The sequence below is a fragment of the Heliangelus exortis genome, chromosome 16 (genome assembly GCF_036169615.1).
Source record: "Heliangelus exortis chromosome 16, bHelExo1.hap1, whole genome shotgun sequence".
In the NCBI taxonomy this organism is placed as follows: Eukaryota; Metazoa; Chordata; class Aves; order Apodiformes; family Trochilidae; genus Heliangelus; species Heliangelus exortis.
In genome coordinates this window covers 4,350,167-4,367,803 of record NC_092437.1, presented here as the reverse complement: position 1 = coordinate 4,367,803, position 17,637 = coordinate 4,350,167, and positions in this window count along the sequence as shown.

The following is a 17,637-nucleotide window of genomic DNA, read 5'->3' as shown; positions in this document are numbered from 1 at the left end:
AGGTAAACAAGGAGCTGCTCGGGGAGCTGTGGTCCTGGGCAGACCTGTAGGGACTGTTCAGCGGTTGCTCTGCATGCATGAGATTCCTGGCTCCTTCCCCTGCCAGAGGGACAGAGCAAGGGGCTAAAGGGGATCACTTTTCCATCCAAGGCTCCTCATGAGCCATGGAAAATGGGCAGAGGGAAGCTCTTGGCCTTCTCTTTCTCTTCCTTTTCGGGATTTTTGCTTTACTGAGGGATAGGGGAACTGGAGATTGATTGCTTGAGATGGTTCTGTGCCTCAGCCTGAGGTTTGTGGTGGTGGAATTAATGCCAACCACAGGGAGAAGATATCCATGCTGGGACCAGCCTGGTGATCCCCTGGGAGTGGCAGTGGTGTGACAGGCAGATAGGGAGCTTGGGGAGATGAACTGAGCAGCCAGACCACTGAGGTGAGACACATGGGGGTACCAGCACCATCTGACACCTGCCAAGAGCTCAGTGAGGGCTCTGTCTGCAGCATCTCCCACAAGGACTCTGGGGAGGGAAACACCAAAAGGAGGGAGACACCAAAAGGAGGGAGACACCAAAAGGAGGGAGACACCAAAAGGAGGGAGACACCAAAAGGAGGGAGACACCAAAAGGAGGGAGACACCAAAGGGAGGGAGACACCAAAGGGAGGGAGACACCAAAAGGAGGGAGACACCAAAGGGAGGGAGACACCAAAAGGAGGGAGACACCAAAAGGAGGGAGACACCAAAAGGAGGGAGACACCAAAGGGAGGGAGACACCAAAGGGAGGGAGACACCAAAGGGAGGGAGACACCAAAAGGAGGGAGACACCAAAAGGGCTTCATGGGAGCAGCTGCTTGTGGGGACTGAGGAGACTGAATGCAGGAGCAGCTGCCTGGCAGGGTTGTGCTGGTGTACAAAAGCACAGAATGGACACTTCCTGGGGAGAAAAAGGGGATACACTTTGAAATAATCCACACCTTGCCTTGCAGGTCACAGGGACTGCTCACAGGAGGCATAAATATGCCAAGGATTGCTTTGCTTCTAGGCTGAAAAGCAAAAAAAAAAAAAAAAAAAAAAAATCTGGACAGGACATCAGTTTCTTTACAACTGAGAACTTAAATAGAAATAAACAATTAGTTTCAAGCTCTTTTTTCTAGGAAAAATCAAAGAAATTTTCCGAGCAAAGAAACCTAAAAGCACTAAGGCAACCTGGAGGTATCTGATGAAGACTGAGACACAGCTGCAGATGGAAAGAGAGATGGGAGAGCATCACTGGAAGGGAGCTCAGCAGCACCAGGGCTGCAATGGGCAGCACAGGAAAGGGGCCATCAGATAATTGCTTCTGGGAAAAAGCAATCAGGTTCAGAGCTGGAGCTGTCAGAGGCTACCAAAACATATCAGCTGCTGAAGGGGATGAGCACCAGCTGGACTCTGGGCAGAAATCCCTCAATAGTCACCCTGGGCAAGTGCTGCCAGGAAAGGGCCATGAACCTGTGAGAAAGCTGGAGGAGGGTATTTGCCAGGGTGGGTGTTCAGAGCAGGCTCTAGGCATTAGGCAGAATGCATTTAAAAAAAAAAAATAATATAGATTTTCCCCTAAATTTATTCTCTCTGTAAGTTCATTTTTCCCTTTGCAAGCACACTTCTGGCCCTGCCAAATTCCAGCTGTTACCATTGCAAGACAAGCAGGACCTTCACTAGGTTTCAGCCTGTTTGCTGATGGAAAGGATGTGATCAGAATGCCAGGAGAAGGCCTGTGCTCCCAGGACAGACAGCAGCTCCCCAGGAGCCACATCCATCTTCTGCCACCACCCATCCCAGCCAGGGCTCCCACACCTGCTATTCCCAAAGCCCTGATTCCCAAAGCTGGTTGGTAGCTGCCCACAGCTTTGAGATCTGTCAAAATAGGATTCAAAGGAGGGAAAAAGCCTCCCTCTCCTGCTAGGAGAAAAATCAGCCAGCATGGTTTCCCTACCACCTTTTTGTAGCAGGATGCCTGGTAACACATTAGAGAAGAACAAATTAATTGGTCTGAGAGAATCAGCTCGGGGTTTGTCAGAAGGAAATGGGTTTGATGGGGAGAAAACCCATTCCCTGAGTTGGCTCATGCTGGCCCTAACCCCAAATCAGAGGACAAGTGGGAGTTAGGCTTCCAGGGGAAGCTGGCCACCAAAAATAATACCTGTTACCCTTCACAGGTTTCCATAGATTAGGGAAAATTCTACTTCATTAAAAAACTCCATGAAAACACATGAAGAAGCCACTACAGGGGACTAAAGACACCCAGAGACCAAAGGGGGAGATCCTCCCCATGGAGAGGGGGACAGAACAGTGCCAGCAGGACAGGGCTCAGTACCTGAACAAGAAGCAGGACAGGGCTGGAGGTCACAAGAAAGTTCATCCCAGAGACCTGATCACCAGGTGAGTTCGTGGTGACATAACCTGAGCTGGAAACCAGCAGCATTGCTGGGACAGACTCAGAGCTCCACACTGGGATGAACTGGGCCATGGGTGTGGGTGGAAGCACCAGGTGAGGCTGCTCAGAGCCCTTAAAACCCATTAATGCCCTGAAGAAAAGGATCCTCATGTCATTAACAGCCACTTAGGGACCAGAGGGATGAGGTGAAGAGGGAGCAGAGCCCAATTTTAGGTTACTCCATGGTGCCAGCTGCAGCATTTGTCAGTGATACTGGAACCAGCTTCACCTCCCCACTGGGTAATGTGACTCCCTGGGGCCCCATTCTGATGAGTATTTTGAGGCCAAATAAAGTGAAATAGGAGCCCAGGAGGCAGCAAAGCCTTCAGTGTCTTCAGTGCAGCTGAAGGCCAAAGCTCCAGATGTCTTTGGTCATCTCATGTTGGAGATGCAGCATAAAAAAGCCCACCTAGGGTGTCCTACCACCTCCTCTCTTCCACTTTTGGTAAGAGTCACTTCAGATTTAAGGAACATTTTTCCTGGCTTGTCCATCCTCTTGCTTTGTCTGTAGGGCTTGGACATTTTTGCTCCACCAGCACGGGTTTGCTGGGAAGGAAAACAAATTGGACACGAGTTGTCCATGCCATGTATGCATCCAACAGTGGAATAAAATCTTCCCATGGATTACACAGGATTTATCCAACCTGGTCCTACAGCAGACACCGACCCCTGGGTCCATCTCTGGGCTCCTTTTGGGAGGATGCTGCTTGGGAGCAGACAGGCAGAAAAACAGGCAAAAAACCTGAAGTGGAGCTGTAGGAACCCAACGTGGAGGTGTTGGAATGGGGCAATGATGCTGTCCCCCCCCCAAAGCCACCCCATGGCAGAGCAGCCCAGAGGGATGTTGCAGGCAGCAGCCACCAGAGGCTGCTCGCAGGCTTCGGGAAGGCTCCTGAAGGAGCTGCTTTAACCCCGGACACCCACGGATCTTGGAAAGCTGCTTGGAAAAAGCTTGTTTTAAGGCACTGCCTACCTTGAATTTTGATGACTAAAAGATATCAAGCCAGATCAGCTGGGAGAAGGGCAGTCACTGCAAGAACACTGACGGGACAGACTGAACACTTTCGGTTTTTACTCAATTTTTCCTCCTGGTGCTTTAAGAGAGTAGAACTCAGCTTCTCTGTATCATCTCACTGATTTCAAAGCCAGGAGCTACCTGCTTGCAAGCCTCCCACCAGAATTAGCAAACTGGAGCAAAATGCCTATCAAGGCAGAGGATGAACCTGGGGAAACCTCGAAACAATTATGCTCACAGCAAAAGATGTCACTTCCCAGACCTAAGAGCATCACAGCAGTGCTGTGGGCAAGGAAAAGCTATTTCTGGAAGGCTATTCAGCTTTTTGGGCAGATCTTTCCTGACTTGAAGGCCCCAGACTGCATTAGCCTCCACACAGAGGGAGATGGGAGATAAATGTGTCCTGCTGGCACAGCCCAACTCACCTGCACATCACCCAGCCCTTTGCTCTGAAGTGGGTAAATAGCATCATTCCCCTTGAAGCTGTTGGGTTGAGAGATTGGAGCCACTTGTTGAAGGCACTGGGTCAGGAATGGTGCCTCTGGCACCCTGGGCTCCTTTGTGCAGCAGGGATGGGTCCATCCTGTGGCCAGTGTCACCCCAGTGCTCTGCAAAACCAGCAGTTTAACTTCAAGTCACCCAGAAACTGAGGAGCCAGCCATTTTTTTATTGCCACTTCTGAAATGGCAATATATTCTCCCAGAAAGTGGGAAAATTTAATGCAAAAAAAAACCCAACCCTCTTTCCCTTCTTTTGGGACCAGCCCTGCCAGCTTTGGCCCTGGACACGCTGCCAAGCTGCACCCATATCCCAGACCTCCTCCCACTGCTGCTGCTTTGCCCTTTAGCTGTAATTTTTCTCTCAGCTGGAAGGAGAAGCAGATGAGTCTTTTCCACTCTGGCTCAGCTTGCCTTCACCTTCTTAAACCTGCAGCATCTGGGTTGCAAAACCTGGGTGAGCAGCTCCAGGTGCTGCAGACATGCAGGAGAGTACAAAGACCTCAGCAAACTGGGTGACAGCTGTTCTCAATGAAGCAAAAAAGGATGATGGAAACGTAGCTGTCAATGTCAGGCTTTGGCACAACTTGTCCAGTTGGGAAACACGTTGTAAGTTTTCCTGATCCCACCTAAATTCACCTGTTCCTATTGCTCTTGCTCAGATTTGCCCAACAGCCCAACATCTGAGAGCTGAAAACCCTAAAAACCAAAGTCTGGCTCTGTGGATGGGGTGGTTTGCAGGGTGCACTGGTGCCTGATGCCAAGGACTGGGCTGTGCCAGAAGTTTTCCCCCTCTCCCCAGTAAATCAGCCCACTGAAATGAGCATTTCTTAAACTTTACAAAAATGCCCTCTTTTTGGCTCATTCATCTTCAGGCAGCCCCTGGGCTGGGACAGTGAGGATGGGCTCCATGTGCTGGGCTTCACCTCCCTTCCACCTCTGCCTTTTTCTCCCTCTGCAGGGAGATTAATACAATTAGTTTGTTTTTTTTTTTTTTAACCCTTTCCCCTCAGAAAAAAAATGCAGGTAGTTTTCACAGCTGGCTCCTGCTTCCCAAGGATGGAGGATGAGCAGCCACTCTTCCAGCCCATGTTCCCATCCCAACTGCTGCTCTTGCCCCAAATAAATCTTATTTAATGTGGGGAGAGGGGAGATGGGTCCATTTTCAGCTGAACTGGGCAGGACCCTGCTGTCCTCTGACACATCTTGGCTCTTTTTTAAATGTTCATGACTCATAGTTTGAGAAACTCTACACTTAGCAGTCCTTCCTATCTCTTACTCCTCCATCTCAGCTCTGTCTCCTGTGATATCCATTTACCCTTCCTCCTCCCTCCTCCCCTGGCCAAAAAGAAATAAAAAATTAAGTGTGAATTTCAGAGCCAAAGATGCTTAGCTTTTTTTCAAGCAGACACTGAGAAGTGAAAGAAAAACCCCTCCCATAAATGATGGTCCCATAAAAATGGGTCCAAGTACACAGAGTTTGGCAAATTACAGAAGATGCAAATGTCAATCAAAGAAACTCTGACAGTAAATATTTTTCAAAACTGCTTTGTTAGCAAAACTTTTCACTGGAAAGGCTCCTGCTCTCCAGAGCTGGGGAAGGATGTCTGGTCTTTTTAATTTTTTTTTTTTTTTTGGTAAGTTTTAAATGGTTTATCCATAATACACAACGATGTCATTTATCCCTTTGTAATTAATTCATCAATAATATCTCAGTCCTAAAGACAAGAAAGCTTATTTTGAACTTCATTTCTGGCACAGATTCTTGTAAAGAAAGATGGCTCATTGGTGTCCTCTTCCTGGCTCTCCTTGACCTGTTGTGTCCAGTGTGGCAGCAGCTGAATAACCACTGTACAAACCCTGAAAGTGCCAAAAGTGGTTTTTTTTTCCTCAGTCTGATTCCACACCCTCTTCCCCATAGGGGAAAACCAGCAATGAAGTGGTCACACCATAATAAAAGGCAGGAAGAGATGATTTGCCTCAGTCCAGATGGCATGGAAAAGCATCCAGTACCACTGAGGTACCACTGGGTTCTCACCAGCCTCTTGGTATCTACTGACATTTTTTAGAAAAAACATAGAAATGCCCATTTTTTGGTTGATTGATCAACTCTAGGCAAGAAAAAGAAGATTTCCACTAAGTTAGGCTGCAAAAAACCCTACAAGATGTTCTCCTAGGTGTTTCCCAAATGCAGAAGATGAGACAAGGGACTGAAACAAACACTGCACATACACAAATTTCCAGGTGGGTCCTACCAAAGTTATGTTCTCCTTGTGAAGCCAAAACCTTTGGAACTGTAAGGCTGGCCCTGGGGACGAGTTGCTGGTGTGACAGAGGCAGCTGTGCAATGCCACAGCTTGAGCTGGGAGAGTCCCTGATTTATGTCCCTTCCTCACAAGCTCAAATAAAGGACAACATCATCCCCACGTGTTTGCAGGGATGGCTGCCACGTTTCCAAGTGACCTCTGGGGAACTTTGTGGTTTTGTTGGGCCAACATCTTGACCTCTGTCAAGGGCTGTGTCCAAACTCTCCATCCCTGATCTTTGCAGGGTCCCTTCTGGGCATGGGAAGATGTTCAGCACAGATGTTGGGCACACGAGGAGGTGGGAGGGATGGCTCCTGCAAACCCTCCCTCCTCTCCCCAGCATCTGCCTGGAGTGGTCCAAGCATCCCAACAAAACCACCACATCCCTGCGCTGCCGGGCGCCTCCCAGGAGCCCGGTCCTCGTGCAACTGCTTTTGGGAAGCATTTTAACAGATTTCTTTCCATCCCCCAGGAAAAGCAGCACCCATTCCCTGCTCTTTCCAGCAGTGACCATGCAAATCACAGCCGAAGGCTTCACCGGCTGCATCCCCGCCTATCCTGGCTGCTCCAGCCCCCTGATTTATGCCTTGGTTTGCAAATACCTCTTCCTGCCAGGTGATCACATGGGCCCTGGCCAGCACATTAGTTTTGTGTTTGCTTTTGCTTCCCTTCCCACCTCCTCCCCCCCCTCCTCACCTCCTCGAAATGGTTTTCATTTTTATCAAATCGATTTCTTCGGGCGGTTGCCAAAGGCTCCTCGGGTCCGGGCACGTGTTCAGACAAGCTGTGCCTGGTGATTTTGGGGAGGGGAGAAGGGGTCGTGTGTACCTTTGAGGGGAAGCAAATGAATGAAAGCAACTCCACAAGGGTGGCTGAGCAGAGCTGGGGTGAGCGTGGCTGGGATCCAGCACCAAGATTTTGGCTCCAGGCAAGGGTGGAGGTCAGGAGCGAGACAGCCTGCAGGGAGCTGGGGAGGACCAGAAAAGGGGCGAAGGGGATGGGGAGAGGTATTCACACCCCTCCCAGAGCTGTTTGCTGTACCACTATTGCCAACCTGGAGCTGTTGGTATTTAAAATGGCACGAAAAGAAGCAGCTCCCCTCCCTGGAAGTTGTGTTAATGGGTACCCCGCTAAGAAACTCCTTGGAAACTTCAAGGGAAGACAAATCCTCTTGGTTGATGAATTAATTTTCTCCCTTTGCTTGACCCGTCAGCCCGTGCTGGCAGCAACATTCCCATTAGTTCTGTCGGAGTTTGCCAACATTTGCTGCGATCCAAGACCCGTAGAAATCCACTGGAGCCTTTCCATGGATCTCAAGGAGCTTTGGGTCAATCTTTTGCCTGCAGGATGAGGCTTGGGGTATGCATGTTGGCTGCCTGCTCGGAGCCTGCCGGTGAGTGATGAGCTGTTGAACAACGTCTTCATCTCTGGGCAGGGCTGGGAGGAGGGATGGGGATGTTAACTGGAACCAGCCTGGAGTGAAGTCATTTGTTTCGCTGTGCTCATTCCCTTCTCCTGAAAGCTCCCAGAGAGGGGAATGAAGCTCAGGCCTGCAGAAACCCAGGGCTCTTGGTTCATTGTGTTAAAGCTTCACAGCCCTGGGACTGCTTCTTGATCCCTGAGGACCTCACCCACCTCCCCAGCTCAACAACCCCCAGCAATCCCATCACTGCAGACCTCCCACTGCTTTTTTCCCTGCAAACACTGTGGCTCTGTTGGGAAAGGGCCATGGCAAGCATCCATGGGATGGACTGGAGCACGGCCCCCCCAGAGGCTGCCCTGTCCCTGCCCCCCAAAAAGTGAAATATCTCTGGACAGAGAGTTTTCGAGTGCTCCTTGCGAGGCAGCTAAACACGGGTTTTATCAGCCTGCAAAGATAACACTTCAAAGAAAACATGTTCTAAATACACCTTTAAAAGCCTTAAAATGTAATTCCGTAAATGTTTGTGTTACTGGGGCAAGAGATAAAGCCAAGTGGTGTGACTGAACTGCAGTGGGCCCGAATACCTGCAAACCTCCCTCGTGTCCCTATCAGATGAATGGTTCACTTATTAATCTAGATCTGGATACAGCAGAGCCCTTTCCTTTCTCAAGAACCTTTTCCCCCATCTCAGTGTCCCTGCTGTCCTCTGGCAGGACCTGGATGCAGATCCCAGCAGGAGCTCCATGGCCACATGGGCTCTGGTTCGGTGCAGAGACCCATCCCTGCAGCTTCAACCCACTCCTGAAGACAAACCAAGAAGAAACATTGCAGAGAAATAATTAAAGCCAATTCTTGCTTCATTGATGATGCTGATCTCATTGGTTTGGGAGTGGTTGATCCCTTTTGTCTCTGCTGGTGGTGGACCAGGACTTATCCCAAAGGATGGGTGGCAGTGGCCACATTTCAGCGCTACAGAAACTCAAGAGAGGGCATCTGGGCATCCGTGGCAAGAGAGGGTTGCAGAGCTGTGGGGTACAGATGCCCCATTTATTTTTGGCTTTCCTGGGTACTAAAGAAACAGAGAAGAGAAAGAAAAACCAGTGCAAAATCCTGAATTTCAGTCCTTCACAGCACTCTGGGCAAAGGAAAACGACTCGCACGGACGCACGGCCAGGGAGACTCAGCTCTGCTGTCACTCTGGGCAGCCACTGACCTTAAGGTGGGTAGGTGTTTATGCAGGGCTGTGAGAGGGACACACACACACACCAAAGCAGTTTTCCAATTAATTTTCCTGCAGCTTGTTTAGTCCCCGTGATGCTTATCGGGGGAGACAGCCCGCGGTGTAACGGGCCAGCGCCGCCCGTCATAACAAAGCATCACACCGACACCTTGGGGAGCAACAACCCCCAAAAAAAGCTATTTTAGGAAGCAAAGTCTGCCTGCACTGGCACATGTGAAGCCCTCCAGCCGTCTGGGGTGGGAGCAGGGTTTGGCCAGCAGAGGAAGATTTTGTGCCCAATCACCCCATCCATCCCTGATGTAGGCTCAGATGCTTTCCTGATGTTCAGTGTGAGGGATCTGCCCAGGGGTCCCAGGACCCACACCAGTGAGAAAAGACATGAATAAACCAGGCAAAGGGACTGGTCTCTGCAGGCCTGCAGAGCCTCTGAGGTTTTTTTTTTCCTATGTGAAGAGTGGAAATGAGACCAGAAGTTTTGGGGCAGAGCTTGCAGCCCCCCCCCGGCAGGCAGGTTCCCCTGGCAGCACTCATGGTCTGGGAATGGAAATTGATGGGGGTGCAAAGGCAGAACAAATGGATCCAAACTCTTGTCAGATGGACAAGAAAATTCCCAGTGTGTTGTTCAGTGCACTTAATCTTAAATAATGAAGATTATTCTTAAGGTGTTTGCTCCTTTAAGCCCCTTTGTGCTCCTTTCTCTGTATTTATCCTGTGTGGACCACTTCTCAATCTCAAGCACTTTCTTTTTCAGAAATAAAATCCTCTGGGGTGCTTTGGATGCCAGAAAGCAGGAGTTTGGATATTTGGTTTAGATTCAGAAATGTTTTCCTTTCTCTAGAAGCCAAAGAAAAAGCCTTCACAATTTTTTTGTACTGCAGAGTGCAGAAAGGTGCTTAGAGAAAGAGGAGCAAGCACCCAGGGTGTGCCATGGCACCAAGACCTTGCCTTGTAAAAAACCCAGAAAAAACACAAAAAACCCAGAAAAGACCACAGGGAACCAGTTTTCCATTATAAACCCCACACAGCCTAGAGGAAACTTCAACAATTTTGCAGGGAAGGAGACTGTACCCTGCAAGCCCCCATGGTGGGCCAGGTGATGGAAATCAGGAGTCAGCTAAGATGAAGAATGGCAGAGGGAGAAATCCTGTGTTTTCTCTCAAGGAGATGTTTTCCCCTCCTTTATCTTTGGCACAAGCTATCTAGGCTGTGTGTACCATCAGCTGTCAGTGCCTGGGACACTTAACATCTTCCCTTCTGCTCAGCATCCAGGGCAAACCCAGCAAAGGCAAGAGCTACAGCAGCTCAGGAGCTTTGGAGAGCCCCCAACCCTTCTCCAGAAATCCCTTTGGAAGCTGAATTCTGCTCTTGCCCAAGGGCTCCTCAACCTGCAGGGCTGCCAGAGCTCCTGCCTGGGCAACTCAAGGCACTAATGATGCATAAAGGCTTCATCAGTTGTGTAACCTTGCCTGATGGCCAAAGAAAAGCTCTGAGCCCACCCAGAGGCTGCAGTGTCAGACCCTTGGCCCCAGGGTGATTGATTCAGTGGTGACCAGTGATAGGACAAGGGGTAATGGGTGTAAATTGGAGCATAGGAGGTTCAAGTTGAATATCAGAAAAAATTTTTTTACTGTAAGGGTGACGGAGCCCTGGAACAGGCTGCCCAGGGGGGTTGTGGAGTCTCCTTCATTGGAGACATTCAAAACCCACCTGGACACGTTCCTAGGGGATGTACTCTAGGGGGCCCTGCTCTGGCAGGGGGGGTTGGACTAGATGATCTTTCGAGGTCCCTTCCAACCCCTAGGATTCTATGATTCTATGATTCTATGATTTTGAGTCCCCAAAATTCACACTGAGAGGAGGGTGTTGAATGAACACTGATGGAGAGGAGAAGGCACCCCAGACATGTCAGCTTGGGACCACAGGAGGTGATCCCCCTCTTCCTTCTGGCTGGGATGCCCTAATTTATTACCAAGAAGCTGCTCCTCCTCTCATTTTACCTCTTTTTTTTTTTTTTCTTTTTACTGCTTTTTACTCCTTTTTTTTTTTTTTTTCTTCCTACAGAAGTCAAGAGCTCCCCAGCAGTGCTGCCCAGGTTTTCAAGCTTCTCTGTGGAAACTCAGTGGAAACAAGGGAGCTATTTCTTCAGCTGTGTGACATCCTTGCAGCAGGAATTGCTTCATGTTTTACAACCCTCACTTGCAGCCTGCTGTGCATGCACGTGAACACTGATAATTTTTTTTTTTTTTTTTTTTGCTAAGGGTGGTACTCAATCATCACATAAAAACTAATGAAGGAGAGAGCCAGAAGATGTGATGATGATGAGGGGGAGGAATTCATGGTAGGAGGGAAGGGGGGGGGGGGGGGGAACCATCATCCAGGCACAGCTTCTGAATTTATGTTTGTGTTAATTAACATTTTGACTCCTTCATCATGGCTCATTCTGGGGCTCTGCTGATGGGAGGGCTTTTCCAGAGCTGGTGCCAAGCAAAAGGAAGTTTCTCCAGGTCTTCTCCTGCCCTTGTTTTGCTGATGCAGGAGAGAAGTGCCTCTTAATCTTAATGGCAAATTAAAAGAGAGCCCAAACGAAGAATTTCTGAGGAGGGAGAGCATGAGTGGAGCCCATCAGCTGCCTGGAGAAAAGGCACCAAGAAGGCTTCCTGCCCATCTCAAGGTTTTTGGGGCATTGCAATGCTCAAGAGAACTTGTAAAAATCCAGCACCCAGATCCCCAGCCTGTGTTTAGCTGCCCAGACACAGCTGAACAGCTTGTCCTGGGTGGCATCACGTGCCATAAAGAGGTCACTGCTGTAGAAACAGGGATGGCCACATGTGCAGCCATGTGCTGAATCATCTGGGTCATCTTATGGGATGTCATCTGTACTTGTCACATACATTTTACAGAGGGAATATTTCCAGGATGTTTTAGTGAGCATTATTATCATTTATATGTATTTCTTCCTCTATCCCCCTGCATAAAAAGCCTGGTGTGGTTTTCTTGCCATGAATCTGGCCATCTGGGACTTGTGAGGGGAGAAGAGTTATAGCTCCAACATTTCAGCAAGCTCAAAATAGTTTCCTCCTCCATCACCACCCTGTTATTTTAAACTTCAACATCCTGGAACTTCCCAAGCCTCTAAATGAGTGTTGCATGTCCTTTCTCCATGTTCTCCTAGAATTTTATAGCTCCAATTAAGAAGGTGGATCAGCTTCTCCATGGGTAGAAGTGAGCCCAGCACCATTCCAAGCCACCAGGCATAAAACCTGGCCCTGAGTAGCTCTCAACTAGAAAATGCTGATCCAAAACCAAAGGGACACAAATGATCCTTCCTGAGGCACTTCCATATCTTGTCCCCTGACCCAGGGAATAGGAATTACAGGGACTCACAAAGACAGAAAAAAACCTGATTAATTCTGTCTGAACATCAAGAAACGAGAGGGTCACCATCAGAGATTGGTATTTATTGTGCCTGCTTTGCCCAGTGTCTGATGCCCAGCTTTTTTATTGATATTACTTTTTCTTCAGAAAAAAACCCAAAGCTAAGCAGCCAGGATGCTCTGCTGGCTCACTGTGCTGTTAAGAAGTGCCTTTGGTCTCACGAGAATGCATTAAAATTTTGATGCTTAGCAGAAAATAAAAATATTTGCACTCAATTCATTTCTAGAGCTGCACATAAAATGCTCCCCCTCAGGGCATATCCAAGGAAAAGACTAGAAATAAAATATAAATTCTAAACAGCAGTAAAATGTTTATCACTTTGGGGGTTAGGAGTGTTCAGCTTTTATTACTATGAAAATCAATTTAGTGAACTTGGGTTACTGCAAAATCACAAAAAAGTGAAAACCTGAATTCATTCAGCACCTTTGGCTTTGCTGTTTCTCCCTTTTTGGTTCTGTTCACGACCCCATGGTGAGCCAGAGTTTGGGATAGGGCTGCAGGGTGAAAAAAGAAACTTGGTAAAATATGGTAAAAGCATCCTGGGTGTGAAAATCCTCCCATGCAAATCCTCCTTCACTGCAGTGGATCAGGGTTGTTTGCTGCATGGCTGCAAGTTTGAAAGAGCAGAGGATATTGTAATAGTGATTGCAAGGCTCCCAGTAAGAAAGAAACTGGAAAAATAGGAGTGGAGAAGTCACTTGACTGTGGCTGGGGACCATCCAGCCCACTCACCCAATCCTACAACAAATCCCCCTGCACATTCTGCATTAATTCCTGCAATTTTGAAAGCTACAAATCAATGCATGTTTAACAGAGCAAGTGGAAAGAACTTGGCAAAAGGACCTGGCTGTCCCCTCAGCAATGGCTCAGGAGAGCCCCAAGGCCAGGCTGCCACCAGGGCAACTTTTTGCTAATCTTTCCCAGCCCAGCACATTTCCTCCCCCTGCCCTGACTTCCATTTCTCAGTAAATGCAAGAATTTCACATCAAAATTTCAGCCCTGCTGTAAAAAAACGTAGCAGAAAAGCATAGATTTCTTTTTTTAAAATAAAAAAAAAAAAAAAAAAAAAAGAAAAAAGGCAAAATATTGAAAGAAGGTTAGGCCAGCTCCACAAATAGTCAAAGGAAATGTTTTGGGAGGGATGAGGAGGATGAAAGCCCCTGAGCTGAGGCAGTCAGCAAAGAGCTGGGGCTGGCAGTGGATTCTGGGCAGCTTGGGAGAGGCCGGGGGGTGAGAGGCTGAAAGTCCTGCCCAATATTTATGGGTTTGGCCATGCTGAGGGGTGATCAGGAACACATGGAAAGAAGGTGTGTGGGAAGGAGGGGATGGATGTGAGGCCTGGTGTGATGGGCAGGCTGGGCACTGGGTGCCACAGCTATGATAATGGGGCTTCAGGGCTGGCACCCTCAGGCCCCCAGGGTTTGCATGGGGGAATTTCTCTCTGGCTCTTCCCCATAATGGCTCCAGGTGGCTGCAAAGAAGATGCCAACCCCTGGCATGCTGGAATCACTCCAGATACAGGTAGAATTTCTGCCCTTTCCCTGATGCCTCGACACCCCTCCAGCACTCCTACCCCAGCTGAAATTTTCAGCTGTTGCACCAAGGCAGCTTCTCAAGCTTTATCAATCTATCTTGCAAAAAGATGGAAAGTGCTTTCCAATTTTTCCAAAGGTCATCTGATAACCCTGTCAGGCTTAATTGTGCCATAATCAAATCCCCTCCCCCAGCACAGTGTGGGATGAATCAATCGTGTAGCCAGGATGGCTGACATCAAAGGTGTGAACTCACAAATTATTAAAAATATGACCCATGGAGGAGATTCGTTTTCATTTCCTTAAAATAAAAAGGGTTTCTGGTGTTCTCTTTGGCATGCAAAGAGCAAATGAGAGAGGGGGGGAGAGGCAGCTGAGTGCAGAGAGGGATGGAGGAGGCACAGCCTGGGATGTCCCCACCATGGGGAACTTTTCTGGGCTGCTGTCTGTGTCAGCAGGACCAAAAAAGACCCGATTGAAAAATCTAGCTCTTAGAGCAGTATTGGTCTTGCCCAGGAAAACCCAAAGCCCTTTGGATTTTGTTCTGCACTGAGCTTATTTTCCAACAGACACCCCCCTTCCAAAAAACTCCTGGTGGAATGAAACGTGTGAGGAGGATCTGAGTCCTAAAGGTGCTGAGTCTGGCACCCCTGGAATACCCTATGGGTTATGAGTGAGGGCAATGCCCTGATTTCCAAACTCCTTTGACACCAACTCCATATTTATCAGCAGATTTCATGCTAAATGTCCCGTTTAACCCAGCTTTCCAAACCAACAAGGGCTCCACAAGAAACATTCACATTAATCAAGCTTTCAAGCTACCAATTAAAAGCAGATTAAATATAGGTTATTAACAGGCAGAGGCAGCATTTTCCCAGCTTGAACAAAAGCCATCAACCCCTCACTATTCCTTCAAGCCACAATTAACCATATTAACACCAAACTGATTATTTTTTTCCCCATTTCCTCCTTTGCAGAAGGACCAGGGGACTGATCCAGTTTCCCAACGGGAAGGGGAGAGCCCTGCAGAAGCTGCTCACATTAAATCTGGGAAATGACTGCCACCTCCAGCCCTCTGCCTGCTACTGGAGCCAGCAGCTCCCAGCCCTCCTTTGGTGACTCCAGAACCTGGAAACTTGTTTTCCCTCTTGCTTGTACAACAGTAATAAACAGTGAGGCTCAGGGAGCAGGAACATGAGATGGCAATTAGCCCAGAGCTATTAGCTGGGCTGAATATCATATACTCCAAACTCCCTTGATCCAATGGAATTTATATGACCATTAATGGGGACTGTAAATTGCTGTCAGTGGGGATAACTCAGTCCATGGTTTTTTTTTTTTGGATGGGGGGAGTGGGGAGGAAGAGGGGAAGGTGCCCTGAGATGGACACGAGGAGCTGTACAACAGCTTTAAGGCTCTGCTGTCTACTGGCATGTAACAGATAATAAAAATATGGTTTAATTTAAAATGTAAGGATATGGTGTCAAAATAAAACGTCTCAAGGACAAGTAGGGAACATAAAAAAGTCATAGTCCATGCTGTGAGCATCAGCTGCACATCATAAAGATACATTAATGGTATATTTCTATAAAAGAAATTTTCATACTTGGGGGTTTTATGAGAAATAAGAGTTTAAAATGTTAAAAGTGGAAATTTTATGATTGTAGGGGAAAGAAAACATTCAGCTGAAGGTGACAGGAATGGCAAAATCATGGAAGTAAAGTTCTGGAACTTTTGGTGGTGCTGGCAGCAAGAAAGGGCAGTGACCCAGCTGTACCCAGCCAAGGTCCCCAATGACCCCATGGGACTCCTCCAAACTCATTCTGCATCCACAGAAATCAGGGGAATTTTTTATTCAATGGGAACAAAATCAGGCCCCAGAGGTCAGAGGCAGAGGCACAAAATAATGTTGGGTGTAAAACAACAGCAAGCAAAGCAACTTAAACCAGACCCACTCATGTGCCAAGAGACAAAAATGAAAGAGATGAAAGAACAAATGTTTTGGTGTCAAATTAAAATGTTTGAGACAAAAGCAATTAATCTGGGTGCCACTTGTTCCTTTTTGATTCTGGGCTTAGAGAAATGTCCTAGGAAGAGCTCACAACATCAGAGCTTCTTTTCAGGATCTATGGCTTAAAGCCAGAAAATTAAGACCTCTGAGCCTTGGCCACCCTCCCTGGGCTCAGGAATAACCAAAAGATCCCCGAGTTCATTTTTATCAATGGAAAAAAAGCATTTTAACCCAATGACTAAAATATCCCTTCCTATTGTTTCACTTCTGTCAGCCTCTGAGAAGAATAACCCAGCATTTCCTTCCCCTCTCCTGCTGCTAACCCCCCAGGTTTCAAGGGAAATCTCACAAAACCAGGGAATTTCTAAAATGTGATCTTCCAACAAGCAGCTGATGGTGGTCACTGTTTGTGGGGTGGTTTTACTCTCTATTTCACTGGCATTAACATCCAGGGGTCCTGGCACAGGGTGCTGGGATTCTCCTGAGTCAGCTTGCAACCGATTGCTCCTTTAATCCTGAGCCATCTTTATCTGCACCTCTTTTGATTCCCCAAAGGTGAGGAGCAAAGCAGGAAGGTCCAAAAAGGATGGGAATTGCTTGCATGGCTCCTGTTTGGCATCTCAGGCTTGGAGGATGCTCCAGCCCAACAAAAAAGTCCAAGGAAAGCTCTGGGCTGCACCTTCAGCTGCCAACACATCCCTAGGCTGGAGATTGCAGCTCTGCGGATGGGAGGGTTAAAATTTCATCCAAACCTGTTAGGAAGTCATCTTTTTTTTTTTTTTTTTTTTCCCCCAACTATAAAGCCAAACCTGCAGTATCTTGGACACCATAAATATTAATGCAGAGGATATTACACTCACGTGGTGTAACTGGGAATGATGAATGACTCTGAACAGCCTGCAGCTGAAATCTCCCCCAGGGCACTCAGAGCCCATCCTGGCTCCCAGAAGAGATCCTGCCTTGATTTAAAACCCAGTTCTGCAAAAATTGCAACCCAGAGCAAGGCTTTCACACACTTTTTAGGAGGAATGTCCTCAAAATTAGCCAGAACCCCATTTTTCTGGTCTCTTTTAGGCTGGTAACAACATATCCAGGGAGCATTCCACTCAAATGGATTTTCCATGAGGCTGAAGGTGGCATCTCTCTTCCCTGAGCTCCACAAAGCTGTGCCTACCATCACTAAGGCTGCTCAGAGCTTTGTGTGGTCCCTTATATTTTATGCTGGTTTCCTAAACATTCACAGTTAAATAAACTATGATAACACTTCATAAACATTTTTCCAACATGCGGAATGTTTGACATGAATTTCAGCTATTTTAAAACTAATAAACAATTGTCAATCGGACCTCGGAGACTAAGCAGAAGCCACAACTGTTCTTATGGAACATCAAAGGCATAATAAATATCTGATTTTGCCTTTTTTTTTTTTTTTTTTTTTTTTTTTTTTTTTTTCATAGGCCAGGCTTTTGTAGTTTTGCATTGGAGCCCCTGTCAGAGAGCAGAGGATGAGGGTTGGGTGTCAGTGTCTGCTTTGGGGTTTGACTGAGAAATTAGCATTACATTTCTTTAGATCAGCTCCACTTAGGAAATCTCTTGAAAAAATAATAATTAAAAAAGCCCAGCAGCCATCAGGCTCCAACTCAGCCCACTGCAGATGCAATATTTTCTCCTCCAGCATCACTCCTGGGGTGAGGATGTCCCACAGCCCTG